We start from the raw sequence: 12034 nt of genomic DNA on the forward strand, positions 1-12034 counted from the left end.
GGAGCAGTAGGCCGGTGTTCAGTATCCTGGACCGGAGGAGCGGGTAAGGTTCTTCTGGTGCCCCTCCTCAGGGAAGCTGTAGTCACCTCCTTCCTTCTGGAAGTGGGGTCTCGAAGAGCTGGTTTTTTGCTGCTTATTTTTCCAGAGGAGGTGTCCAGTGCGGTTTTCTTCCGCTGGCTTCTGGTGTTTCCATCCTTGCTGGTGGCTCGGGTCTTTGGAGCACGGTTCTGCTGGGTTTTCCTGGCACTGGAGTGCGCAGGAGCAGCAGCTATCCGCGATAGTGTGTCTGTAGAAGGAAAACAGGGAGAATTTCCCTTTAAAGTAGCATCAGAACAGTGCACATGCAAATCAGCTGTATCTGTATGCAAATCAGCCTCAGAAGAAGAATAAATCTCTAGGGCAGCATCAATTTCTTCAAAAATAGCCACAGGAGATTCCATCATCAGGACAGGGGTGTGCAGATGTCCATTAAATATAATTAAACTGATAAGAACAGATACTACACTTGATCTTAGCTCACCAAGAACCAAGAAGCAATGCCCATGCTCTGCGGAGCACGTGCACCCCTGCGCCCACCGCTTTCTACTTCACCGTGGCGAGCTCTCAGCCACGCAATGAACACCATAACTAGGTAACTCTAAGTGAGGCTCACTTCCCTAATAAGACTCCAATGGAAGAATTCAAAGCAAGAACCCTTGACACACAAGTCTGTTAAAAAGAAAAGAAAAGAAAAGAAAAGAAAAGAAAGACAGTTCCCTGTACACTCCTCCTTTGCACAATACCCACCCACTGACCTGCTGCACACCCCCGAGCGGCTGGCGCATCGGCCCCGGACACTTTATTTTATTTTTTTAAGTATTTTCCTCGAGTCACGCTAGGAATGTCACTCTAAGGGCCACAGCCTTCCTCCTCTTCTGCTCCTACATACTAGCCCTCGTCTGGGCAAAACATTTATAGAGACTGTTTCCTAGGTTAAGATGGTGGCATTTTCCCAATGGGAAAGGGATGGAAATTTTCTCTTCTGTGGGGAGACGAGGGAAAGAATGGATGCAAACCATGCAATTAATTCTGGAAGGTATACTACTAAGGAGAGCGGTTGAAGAACCTACACAGAATAGACTAAGAAAGCAGCTGTTTAGCTGACCCACAAACAACAACAAAGTCAAATCTGCAAGAGCAGCCTTTCAACTCAGAAGCCTAATAATAAGATGTAACTAATAACTGATGAAAGAGTTACAAATGACTCGAAACCATACTCCTAGTACAAACGAAATGGTAAGACAGACAACACCACTTTTCTTCGCTGCTCTTCAACCACGATATTCTCCCCAAAGGGAGGGCCACCGTTCCTGGAGGTTCAGTGCCGCAATAACAGGGCACTGAGTGCAGTGGATGCAGGAAGCTGCTGTTCCATCTCCCGCTTCCAAAAAATCAGTTTCATAGCTAGTCCTGAGATAGAGGAAGTATCAGTTCTTAAAGTGATAAGAACCGATGTAAAACTTGGATTCCAGCGAATGTTAAAATAATCTAAAATACAGGTTAATAAAAACATTTCTGATCCTCTGCACAGAACGCTTACATTATCCCCAAATAGCAAGTTTTGGTTTACGAAGTCATAAAAGGCAAGTCCTCCAGAATTTGACACTTGATGAAATCTACGTCTGGAACACACCACCAATTCGGGGGCTGTGCCCTGCTTCTCAACAGTCTGGCGTGAGGTTGCCACTCACAGTCACGAGCTACTCCAGAGGGCTCAAGCCCCTCCTTCTCATGGATCAGTAACCCTTTAGCAGATAGGAAAGAAAGGGTAGGAATCAATGGTCTATTTTTACAACTGAAAGGGGTAAATAGCAGGCTTCCAAAGTAGGAGAGAAGACTACAGACATTAGGACAGACCAACCAACCACCTGCCTCTCATTTCATTGTTGTAGAAACCATGTGCCTTGTGTAGCAAGAATGATGTAGGCTACGGTTAGTCTCTCAATCATGAAATCCCAAGTACCTTTCTGCTGTCCTTCATTAATATCACCAGTATAACTACACCGTATTACTCCTGCCTAATAAGAAAGATACTAGGGATCCCATGGCAGCTGCAGTCATGCTTTGGACAAGCAATCATGCAATGCAGGGTGGATGTGACCATGCAAATCACATCAGCCCCAAAAGTCCTTTACAACAGCTCACCAACAGATGTCAGGGTAGAGTTCAAACATATCCTTCTTACATCCTCTCCCCAGCCAAGAATTTTTGGTTCCCACAAATCACACTCTGTATACCATCTCATTGGTATTGAATACTGAAGGCCACCCATCTCTGCCCTGTAGCATCCAGCTTAGCACTTGTTAACAAGTAAGTCAGTGGATTGTTGTCTGTTGTCTGTCCATACTTGAAACTGAGCACCATATAAGTAGTCTCGAAATTTCTCAGTGATGGCTCATTTCAAGGCGAAGAACTCCAGCTTGTGGATGGGATAGTGAGTTTTCCTATCAGACGGTCCTCAGCTGGCAAAGGTTACAGGTTTACGTTTACCTCTCACTTCCTGGTACGGGACTGCTCCCAGACCCTCCAAACTGGCATCAGTATTCAGGATAAATGGTTTGTTTGGGTCAGCAAGGACTAGGACTGGCACATGAATCGGGCAAATCATGATTTTCCGGAAAGCCCTTTCATATCTCTCATCCCGCCTTGCCCAAATGATTTAAAGGGACGATAGTGTCTCTGCATAGGAGGCTTTGGGGACCTCTCCTTATTCTCAGTCTTAGATTTGTTCTTGCTGGTATCCCCAGATAAGATTATTCAGAAGTTTTCACATACTGGTCCCCAGCCTGTCATCTGCAATAATCCGCAAATACCTTGAAGAAACTGGAATCGGTCTCTATCAGCACAGACATATCAGAGGTCCCTTTAGGGTCAGGGCATATTAGAGCAGCTGTGTCTACCTCTTCGCTTACCCCAGCAACCTCCTCGGGGAATTCCAGGTGCACTATGACATACCCTTGGTAGGGGTATTCATCCATGAAGAGGTCACATTGACCAAGGCCGGTCAGTGGCTATATAGGCAGGTGCATTGTAGATGGCATCGCAAAAAATCTGTAGTAACAGCCTGGTTACTGGGGTGAAAAACACTTTCCTCCTGGGAGAAACAAGAAGTTAGAATTAGAAATTTACATAGTTTGTTCCAGTGTTGGTACAGGTTTAATTTTGCTTCTTTGTAGGTTTCTTTTAGGCAGGCTGTGACTATTTAGATTTATTGGTTTAGGATTTTTTTTTTAAGTTGGAGTGGAGCTTTTCATTGCCATTTGCTGGATGGAATGGCTGACCTGCAATACCGGTTTTGACATAGTTCTGTATATTTTATACAGATTTGGCTAGTATTCAAGTATTCAATTCTTTTATAGGAGATTTTAATGGTCAGGATTTTTTATTTTATATTATTTTATCACCCTGCTGTAGCACACTTTTTTGATAAAATTTTGAAATTATTAATGTATGAGATTTGTTAGTTTTTATTTTTAAAAACAAAGTTTTTTAATGTTTGGGTTTTAAATTAAACATTGTTTTTTGTTTTAATTTTTCATTTAGGTTTTGGTTTCTGATGGGTTATTTAAGAGAATTTTGAATTTAATACTAAAATTTGGACAGATATAGATTATTTATTTATTTAGAATAAGCCCTGTTTACTATTTTATTTTAACAAAGGTTGTATTGCTGTAAACCCTGGCCATGAGAGGAGCCTGCCTTTTAACTGAGAAGGAGCAGAGGCATGGCCCCCATGAAAAGTGGGACCAGGTGATGGGGGCACAGCCCCCAATTTTTTGTCTAGCCCACCTCAGTCCCCCACAAAATGGGAAGAGCTGATGTCACCCCTGCTGGTCACTAGGTGTCACTGCTACTTCATGGGAAACATGCTCTGCGCATTACTCAGATTTGTGGGAAACACATTCTGTGCATTACCGTGACTGGTCCCTGGGTGTCACTGCTCCTAGAAGGCAGAGACATGCTGTGCATTACGCCACCTGGCCACTGGGTGTCACTGTTGTATCAAGGGAAACATGCTCTGTGTGTTACCCTGATTGGCCACGTGGTGTCACTGCTGCGCCAAGGAAATCACCTTCTGTGCATTACTCTGACTGCCCACTGGGTGTCACTGCTGCTCCAAGGGAGACATAAGAACGGCCAGGCTGGTTCAGACGCAAAGTCCATCTAGCGCAGTATCCTCCTGTCTTCTGAGGCCTGGTCAACACTACGCTGTTAAACCTATTTTAACAGCGTGAAATCAATTTAATGCTGCACCCGTCCACGCTACGCTGCTCTTTATATCGATTTAAAGGGCTCTTAAAGGGGGGCAAATCAGAGGAGGGGGTAGCCAGGGTCTGAGCAGGGGGTGGAAATTGACTGGTGGGGGGGTCAAGCAGCTTGAGGGCAGAGTTAGGAGAGGGACTGAAGAGCAAAGTCAGGGAGGTGGGAAGGAGACGGAGTTAAGCCCAGAGGGAGGTGCTGCCAGAGGGTTAAGCCCCGACACAGGCAGGGGCAGAGGGGTAACAGTTATCCCAGTGGGATGAGACTCCAGTGTTTGCAAACATGGGGCGGGAGGGCAGAAGACTTTTTTATTTCCCCTCCCACAGGCAGCACGTCTCAGCATGGGCTTCCCAGGGCTGGGCTATTAAAGGTACAGGCATCCCACTGCCTAGACACTGCAGCTCCTCTCTGAATAACCTACTGAGGTGCTGCTGTAGGAGACTCTATTCAGGGAAACTGGGCATTCCCTATACACCCCCCAGCCAGGGGGCTGTGCACCCCCTTCCCTGAATTTCCCCAACACCCCCCCATCCCCCAGGTGTTAAGGTAGTTACATGCAGCACTGCTAATGTTGTCATTGGTTGCAAATTTGAATGGAAAATACAATGTTAACACACACTTTAAAAGCAGATACAATGTATGAAAAATATTCATACCTGAGAAAGTATAACAGGTTTTTTTAAAAGTCTGGACAAAGACTGGTTTCCTCATCCAGCTGTTGTGTTTGCTAACAATGTTGGTGCATTGATTTTGGCAATGTTGGCCAACCTTACAATGTAAAATTATGATTTGCAAGCAAGGTGTGAATGAGCTCTCCCCTGACAGCTAGTGACGAGCCAGGGTTAGGGTGAGGCTTTGGGACCAGACTGTATTTACATGAACTCACCTACTCTGCTGAGGTATGCAGCGAACAGAGCTGTGCTGCCTCTGCTCTAGGTGCCTGGAGGAGGGAAGGTGTGTGGGGCTCCAGCCTGGGACTCTTCCTCCCTCCTGCCAAGCCCTGACTATTAATCCCAGCCCTGGCACTCCTTTCTTCAAGTGCCACGTGGGCCAGAGGAAAAGTGTGGTGGGAAGCAGAAGGGCCAAACTTGTGGGCATTAGGTGAAGCAGCAAGAATCCCAACCATCAAGTCAAACTGCAGGACTGCAGACAGCAGTAGCCAGGGTAGCAAGTTCTGGAGCCCCAACCCATTGCAGCCATCCTGACCAAATACCTGGCTCCAGTGGGTGTGAGTCTCCCAGCAGCAGGGAAAAGACTCAGACTTGCACAACTGGAGACAGGAAAGAGGAGCACTTTGAGCTCCAGGGCTTTACTGAAAACCAACACAAGGTCTTACTGACATTTGAACTCAGATTGCAGGATTCAGAATCCTGGTTGGTGACTGTTACATCATGGGACCAGCTTATGTGGCCTTCTCTGCCCATCGGTGACCCTCACAGGGCTAGTTTGTGTAATGGGGCTGCTCTTGGGCCTTTATTAAAACTTGATAGGGAGCGGGTTGGTTGGCTAGTTCCCAGTCCCAATAGAAGGGGGAAGGGCCAATGGGAAATCAGGACCCTGAGACTGACAGTCCCCAGGGGCAATGGGGAGAGGCCAAAGCTCCAAGTTAGCCGGACTGATGGGCCAAGCAATCAAATGAGGGAGTCCCATCCTCTGTGTGAGCTGCAACTGTCTGGGCCAGAGAGGGGCAGAGCTAAGGAGAAAGCAGGAGCCCAAGAAATTCAGGGAGCAGAGCTGCGCAGGTGTAGTGCCAGAAACTGCTGCATGTAGGAATTTGCAACCTGTAGCAGTTACTGATACCTGAGGTTGTTTTTATTTGCTGACTTGTCCTAATTTGCTAAAACTTGACAGTGGTTTCTCTAGCAAAGACCAGTCCCTGTCCCCTTGGTCCAGACATTCTCATTCACATTAGGCTTCAAGTTGAGAATCATTTCCCATTCCCGCTCTGTGGGAGGGGAGACTTTTGAAGGTGCTCTCTGTGCAACTGCACATGGCTAAGCAAAGAGAACAAACCCCAAATCCCCCCCTGTGCTTTGGGAGCCAGGTTTGCTGTGGGAAATCTTCAGGCCTGGGCATTGTGATTATTGACCAGTTCATTGTGATTATTTATTCTGTGGTACTGCAACCTTATTATGGTGATGGCTGAGTGGTTAAGGTGTTAGAATTGATAAATCCAATAGTATTTCTCTCTGTAGGTTTGAATCCTGCTCACAACCTCTCACCCAGGCAATACCTTTATACAGATGCTATCAATTCTCTCCCCACCCCAAGTAAATCCTGCTCTGCTCCTTTCATAGAGATGCCTGGGACACCACCTCACACTGTGTCCCTGAGGGGTCAGGCAAACTCTCAGCACCTGAAGTCTCTGCCACTCACCTAGTGCCCCATAGATCAGCCATAGTTCTGGTTCTGCTCCTCTCTTTAGACAGTGAAAGGAGCCGAGTCAGTGAATGCATGGGTGCTACGGGGCTGCAGAACCAAGGGGGGGGGGAAAGGCGCTCCGCACCTACTGGCAGCCAGCTCTGCCCCTGCTTCGGGCCTTGTGGACAAGCTCCTGCTCTTCCCCTTCAGCACCTCCCCCTGCCAGTGATCAGCTGTTCAGTGGGGTGCAGGAAGAGGAGGGCGAGGAATAGAGCAAGAAGATGCAGGGCAGGAAGGGGTGGGACTTCGGGGAAGGGGTGGAGTGGGGAAGGGCAGAAAGGGGGGGATTTGTCCCAGGTCCTGCACCCCTCTAGGGCCAGCCCTGAAGGGAAGCACTGACTATTACAGTGGCAATAAAACTGACCAGCATTGCAGAGGAGACTGAAGATCAGCTCTCATCAGGTCTCTTCTCTCCCCCAAGGTGAGCCAGACACTGCTCTCTCCTGGCTCTCACTCTAGTAGCTGGATGCCAAGGAGCCCTTTCCCCACAGGAAGTGCATTGAGTGCCCCTGTGGTGCTGTGGGGGCTGGCGCTGCTGCCGCCTGTGGGGCTGGCAGGGGGGTTGATGTCTGCACAGACTCCCAGCTGCCAGGCCAGAGGGAGCACTCGGGACCTTACCAGACTGGCTCAGTGAAGATGGGGGGTTGACAGACCAATACAGACTTTCTCCAGAGCCCAGAGCAGCATGCTCCCACGCAGCCAGGCAATGAGCATTTACCACAGCGTGGAGCCAAGGGGGAAGTGTCAGCTTCTGTTCCAGCTCCTCCAGGACAGGCCCTGTCAGCTAACAGACACTTCTTACTCACCACAGCTGAGGTTATCTGGTTCCTCTAGTGGGAGAAGTATGGAGCAGCCATTTGTTTTCCTGTTTGTGCTCCTCTGTGACGTGAAAATCGGGGAGGGGAGGTAGAAGCCCCACTTCCCTTCCTAAATGACGTCCGGTGGGGGAAGAGGACAACAAGGTGGGGCAGCAAGTGGTGGCCAGACTCTTACTGTCAGGGTCTGGTCCAGCTCAACTTCCTCCCCACACCACTGGCCCCCAGTCCTGTTCTGCCACCAGGTCAACCCGGGAACTAAGGCAGGAATGGTGTGAGGAAGCAAGTCAAGCTGAGCATGGCAGGCAAAAGCAAGTCTTGTCTTCGTGGGCCACTCACAGTGACATCCTTTTTGTGTGCCGTGGCCATGGCTGACAAAAACATCCCAGACAGAGAAGCAGCAGGCCAAAAAAGCAGCATGCAGGTGCCAAAGTAGCTCGGTGAGGCAAGCATTAGTGTGAAAATCTAAAGGTCCCTAGTTCAATCCTTGGCTTTAACAGCCCTTTTGTCTTTCTGTGTGCGGTGGTGGCTTGTTTTCTGGGAACGCAGCAGCACCTTTACCTGAGGTGAATCCCTGATTTTGAGATCCCCAGCAAGACAAAGGAGCATGGACTTCTGCCCCAGTTGGCCCACCTGACCTTTTAAAATCAGAGACGGGAGCTGTATTTCCCATGCGACTGATTGGTTGACCCAATATGGTGGGAAGAGAGTGAGGCAGGGTGGCCCTTGGAGATGGTGCCAGAGGGGTCAGGGACTGGGGACAAAAGCTCCTCTCCACAGCTGAGTGAGGGCAGTACTGGGGAAGGGGCATCTGTAAAAGTGTCCACGTAGAACATGGCAGGGACTGGAGGGCCCAGGAGAAGATTGTAGGATGTTCAGTGACTTGGAAAAGCTGGACTTGGACATGGTGTGCATTCAGGAAATGCACATTAACAACTTTAGGGTGGCTTGATGGGCAGAGGGTGATTGGAGGAGGGGCCTGTCTTTCTGGCCTTCCTGGCCAGGGAAGAATGATAAAGTTGGAGTCTTGTTCTTCACATTTGCAGTGCTGCATGGCACTTGTTACCACTAGATTAGTGTTTATGGTCCCCAGTTAAGGTGTGAAAGGAACTGGCTCCATTCCTCTGGACTACAGTGTTTGGTGTAGAGGGTGGATTTTAATTGTTTCAGATGGCCTGAGGACCGCTGGTCCCATTTTCCCAACTGTCAGAGGAAACTCTTCTATGATGACCACTCCCTGGTGCAGGTTTGTAGTGAGGTCGGTTTAGATGACATGTCTCTCCATCGTGGAAACAGTGGAGGGCAGGAGGTAGCCTCCATTTCCTCTGATTTGAGCTCACACCAGACACAGATGAGGTACACCTTTCTGCAGGGATAGGCCAGGAGTCACATTGATTTACGTGAAAGAGAGCACGTCGACAGTTCAGTTGCCACCCTCTTCCTCTTGCCCAGGTTTAATAGTCATGGATAGGCAGGAGGGAGGCTGGATCCCAGCACACCTCTCCTCCTCTGGAGCAGAGGCAGCTGGTGCTGACAGCTCCAAGGGAAGGCTTAATAGCCACAGAGCAATTGAGGGTGAGGCAAGAGGAGGGGAGGATTTCCCCCAAGAGGCTCTTTCCCAGCTGCTGAGAAGCACAGAAGTACCCGGTGTTTGCTCTTGCAGTGAAAGGGGTTAATACGTACTCTGAAGGTTGAAATTACAATTCCCTGTCTGGGTGATTGGGGCTCCTCTTCAACAACAATACAACACACAATCTGCTTAAGCCCCCACCCAGTAACCTGGGGAAACTAGCCCTGGCCACTGGGTGCCTCTAAGAGGCGATACTTTCCCCACTCACACGCACTGAGTGTAGAAAAGAAACTTTAAGAAAAAGGAGGAAACTCACCTTGTATTAACTTGGGAAAACACGACAATCAGGATTCATAACACATAACACAACACTATGAGCAAAACACCCGCCCTCAGCCCGCTGGGCAGTGGTCTTTGTCTCAGGCTCTTAAATCCAGACACCAAAAGCTCTTTGGATGTGTCCCTCCCTCCACTGCGCCTCACCCACAGCTGCTGCCCTGGGTCAATGAAAACCCAGAGTTCACCTCTCACCTCCTGGGGGGAAAGCCCCTTTCTCCGTCCGCTGTCTGGCCACATTGCCGGCCACTTGCCGTTCCACCCTGTCACCACTCTGCTGGCCACCCTCTCTGCTCTGGGACGTCTTGTGGTCCCTCCGGGAGCGGATCAGGCTCTCTAAAAGTAGTGGCCACCAGAGCGATCTAAGGGCTGGTGTATGCTGGGTACTTAACTGGCAGAGCGACATCTCTCAGGGTGTGACCTCCCCCTCCCCCAGCCCATAGAGTTAAGCTGACCTAAACCCTGATTAGATAGTGCTAAATAAAAGGAAGAAATGTTTTGTCAATGTACCTGTGATGAACTAGGAATGTTCTTAATGTTTTCTCTGAATACTGTGTTGGTGCCTCATTGTCCCCTAGGCAGTTCTTAAGTAGCTGGCAGAGCAAAGGGCTAGTGCACCTAAATGCCTGACACTCTTGACTCCTAGCAACGGATGGCCTGGGCCCCTCCTCTGCAAAGGTGCCAACTGAAGGTGTTGGAGACAAAGAGATCAGGTGACCTTGTGGCCCGGGAAAGGAACGGAGGAGGGGCTGGAGGGGGTTGTTAGTCTGAATCTGGCTGGGGAATGGGGAGGGGCGCCCCGATGTGGCTTGGGTTTCCCAACAGGATTGTGGCCTCCATGGGGGCCCCAGCTATACCTAACTAAAGAGGGTCCTGTTGTCTGTACCGGCAAGACCTGTTTTAGACTGTGTTCATATCATCTACATAAACCTCTGTTTTACTGGCTGGCTTAGTCACATCTGACTGCGAAGTGGGGGTACAGGACCCTGTGGCTTCCCCAGGACCCTGCCAGGGCGGACTCACTGTGGGAAGCGCACAGAGGGGCAGAGGATGCTGAATGCTCCAAGGAGAGACTCAGGAGGTGAAGCCGTGTGAGCTTCTTGCCCTACGGACAGTCTGCTCCGAGGGAGAAGAGGCTCCACAAAGTCCTGCCTGGCTTGGTGGGGAGCAGTTCCAGAGCATCGCCCGGGGAATCCGTGACAACTGGTGGCAGAGGTGGGATGTACTGCACCCAGTGAGTGGCGCTTCTTGCAGTAAGTGACTGGGGAGCAGTAAAACAAAGAGGGGATAATGAGGAACAAGTGTGCTGAAGGCTCAGAGAGGGACAGTTTCAGGGGGCAGTTAACCTCTGGGAGTGTGTGACCAGCGAGAAGGACTGTTGGAGTAACAGGGTCCCCCTGAGGACTGCAGCGAGCAGTCTCAGGGGCGGAGAAGCTTGCCGCTCGACCCTGGGAGAGAGACGGATTTTTGCAGTAGCAGGGTTCCCCTGGGGATTGCAGGAGCAGTCCCAGGGGCGGAGGAGTCTGCAGCTCGACCCTGGCAAAGAGGTGGTGACCACGAGAAGGGCTGGCACACCAGGGGTTCTTCCTGGAAACCATGGCAGGAGCCAAGAGCACACAGGCCTGTGAGTCCAGAGCCACTTGGGAACGGTGAAGTGATGGCCTATCACCATCTCCTTAAGAGGACATTGTGATCCTGTGCACAAAGAGAGGGTTATTCGTGGGGAAGTTCACCAAGGCACAGTTAATCGTGCAGTTGGAGGAGGAGGACAGCTCTGAGGAGCAGATTCCTGGCCCAGATTGGGCTACGAGAGGATCTGGGAGCAGCTGGAGCAGCAGCCAGGCATCCCTGGGAGTCTGGTCCCCAACCAGACAAGAGTCTTCTCAATCGGGTTCCCCATCAGGGGATCGGAGGCGGATGGGATTAGAGCAGAGCCCGAGAGAGCGAGAGGATTGTGAGAGGGAGCAAAAGCCTGAGGAAAAGCTGCAGGAGAAGCAGCAGCAGCATGGACTAGTGATGGTGGAGCGGAGAGACATAGGGGGCTGCCCAAGGGTCAGTGGGGAAACATGCCGGGGTGGCGAGACCCTGGGACAGAGAGAACAGTGGTGGTGCAGCCGCAGATGCTGCGGGGCTGTGGGACCTGGGTGACAGTCCGCGGGGTGAAGCCCCTCGTCCTGCATATGGCCTGGATCCCTGTGCAGACCCAGGAGGGGTCTGGCTGGCTGGTTGTTGGGGTTCTCCAGGATATTGGCTGGGAGGCCCTGTTGGGGAGTGACTGTGTCTCTTTGGGACAGGATCCAGGCCCTGATCCTGTAATGGCCGAGGATTTGAATTCAAATCAAGGGAACCAACTGAGTAAGACGGAAATGGTCAGTGAAAATGCAAATGATGTGGTTGGCAGGGGGGAGGGGCTTCTGGGATCAGGATACCTGCCTACCTGTAACCAGCCCCCTGGGGCTGAGTGGGAGGGAGAGATGCTCCCCGCCCCCCTGCACACCAGAGCTCACTCTGGCTCTGATGCTGGGGCCAGAGCAGAGAGCTCACTGCCTGCCCCCACTGGGACAGCAAGGGCAGTGCTGAGCACAAGGGGAGC

At 50.5% G+C, this 12034-nt stretch overlaps 1 protein-coding gene, 1 non-coding gene and 1 pseudogene across 5 annotated transcripts in view; all 3 read right to left on the reverse strand.

The window, feature by feature from the left end:
- LOC127056975 (zinc finger protein 883-like) overlaps positions 1 to 12034 on the reverse strand; it is a 305218-nt gene that overhangs the window by 111312 nt on the left and 181872 nt on the right. The window lies entirely within an intron of this gene.
- LOC127057356 (uncharacterized) lies at positions 317 to 538 on the reverse strand (annotated as a pseudogene).
- LOC127057357 (U2 spliceosomal RNA) lies at positions 1334 to 1527 on the reverse strand. The gene has a single exon (XR_007776084.1). It is a non-coding gene; the product is annotated as a U2 spliceosomal RNA (small nuclear RNA).

Source organism: Gopherus flavomarginatus, chromosome 8 (assembly GCF_025201925.1).
Source record: "Gopherus flavomarginatus isolate rGopFla2 chromosome 8, rGopFla2.mat.asm, whole genome shotgun sequence".
Classification (NCBI taxonomy): Eukaryota; Metazoa; Chordata; order Testudines; family Testudinidae; genus Gopherus; species Gopherus flavomarginatus.